Consider the following 1,970-nt stretch of genomic DNA (forward strand, 5'->3'; position numbering starts at 1 on the left):
AAGGGTTTAGGGTTTAGGATTTAGGGTTTAGGGATTAGGATTTAAGGTTTAGTGTTTTGCTGACGACGTTAAAAAGATTTTTTTAATTCTTTTTTTCTGTAGCTGCTATTTTTTTTCATTTTTTTATTTTAAAAACATAATATAACTTGATAATATTTTGTTTCCTTTTTTAAAAGATATCGAATTTGAAATAATGAACTCCTATTGGCTGGTGAACCTCTAGGTTCACCCTAGGGGGTGAACCCAAGAATAACTCTACAACTAATGGTACGTAAGTTTTACAGCAATCATTTTTAATCAGAGAAGGCCAACATCAAGTTGATAATGCCCAGGTTCTAAAATGCGGCCGATTTGGACGTTAACTCGCCGTACAAACGCTAATCGGTAAGGAACAGTGATGTTTTGCACTAAATCGCCCAAAAATGGATTTCTTACAAAAAAATCAACTTTTTCTTGATTTACATGTTTAAAATTATGTCTTAAGTTCAAAATCTATTATGAATGAGCGAAAAGCTAAGAAAACGAGTGAAAACGTTCTTGATTTACATGTTTAAAATTATGTCTTAAGTTCAAAATCTATTATGAATGAGCGAAAAGCTAAGAAAACGAGTGAAAACGTTCTTGATTTACATGTTTAAAATTATGTCTTAAGTTCAAAATCTATTATGAATGAGCGAAAACCTAAGAAAACGAGTGAAAACGGCTAAGAATAGTAAAAAAAATCGAAAATTAGGGTTTCTACTCGACATAACCAGGGAAGAAGATGAGGACATTATTGTCTTTTTAGGTTTATTAAAAAAATAAAAAAATCCGAAAATGCAGTATGGGATATCGAACCGTAGACTTCTTCTACATGGGCGCTTAAGGAAAAGCCGATGGGCCATGACCCACATTAGTGATTTCTTTACAAATCAGATTCAAATATTAGGGTTTCCGCTCGATATGATCCAATAATTGTATCTATTTACTGTTTAAAGGGAATCATTTTGAAAAATCTACTTAAACAAAATTGTTAGACCTATTCATTAACTAATTATTATTTCTTGGAACTTGGTCCCTCATGTGTATTCCTAAGCATGCAACCCGTCCATATACACTATTTAATTCTTTATTGTTTATACTTCTTGATTAAAACGAACTCCATACCCGACTTAATAAAATATATATAATATTTTCATGATGAACCCCCTAATAATACAATTAATCATCCAGTTAAAAACATGGTTCAAAATCTTATTTAAAAAAAATTCTGTTATTACTCTTCATTTTATGTGATACACGTTTTTCTGAGTTAATTATATCTCTCAACTTAATTATTGTTAAGCAATAATGTTATGTTCATGATCTATAATATTCATATATTAATTATTAAAATGAGTAATCTAACATATTTTACCATGTCATCTTACATTATATAGTTTCAAATATTTACAAAATTAAATCTACCAATTTAAATTTAATCTTTGGTCATATCAATTTAAAAAATGTTACTCTTATAAGATAAAAACAAAATATAATGAGAGAGTAAGTTTGGGTATTCATGTCGATTCCTTTCTATTTGGCTTTGAGTTCTAAACATTTGGACCCAAATCGATATTTGAAGATTTTTGGTTCGTTTTAGGTCGGTTGCTTTCATATCTGGGCCAGAGTAAGTTTGGGTATTTGATATCTTGCATATTTCCATTATCTTATCCATTCGTCCATGTGCATTTTGATCATATAGACTAGGATTTAGCCATGTTTAGGTTACATTTTGCATACATGAGTCTTTATCAGGTGTTGGAGTGCCACATGGAGTTCTTGGGGACATTTGGATGCATTTGGAGCTCAAAGGAGGTGAAATAGGTGATCATTGGACGAGCAGAGGATGGGAGCGAGGTTCCGCAGCGACGTCATGAGGTCGCTCCAAAGCACCTCTCAGAGCGACCTAGCTGGAGCGACCCCGTGAAGTCGCTCGCCATATTCATCCC

The 1,970-nt window shown here is 32.3% G+C and overlaps 1 protein-coding gene across 1 annotated transcript in view; it reads left to right on the top strand.

Annotated features, from left to right (window-relative positions):
• Window positions 1–1,711: 1,711 nt before the first annotated feature.
• Window positions 1,712–1,970, top strand: part of LOC106314474 — a 3,533-nt gene continuing 3,274 nt past the window's right edge. Inside the window, exon 1 of the mRNA XM_013752341.1 lies at window positions 1,712–1,745. The gene's annotated coding sequence lies outside the window, so the exon portion shown is untranslated. The remainder of the gene's footprint in view (window positions 1,746–1,970) is intronic.

Source organism: Brassica oleracea, chromosome C9, assembly GCF_000695525.1.
Source record: "Brassica oleracea var. oleracea cultivar TO1000 chromosome C9, BOL, whole genome shotgun sequence".
Classification (NCBI taxonomy): domain Eukaryota; kingdom Viridiplantae; phylum Streptophyta; class Magnoliopsida; order Brassicales; family Brassicaceae; genus Brassica; species Brassica oleracea.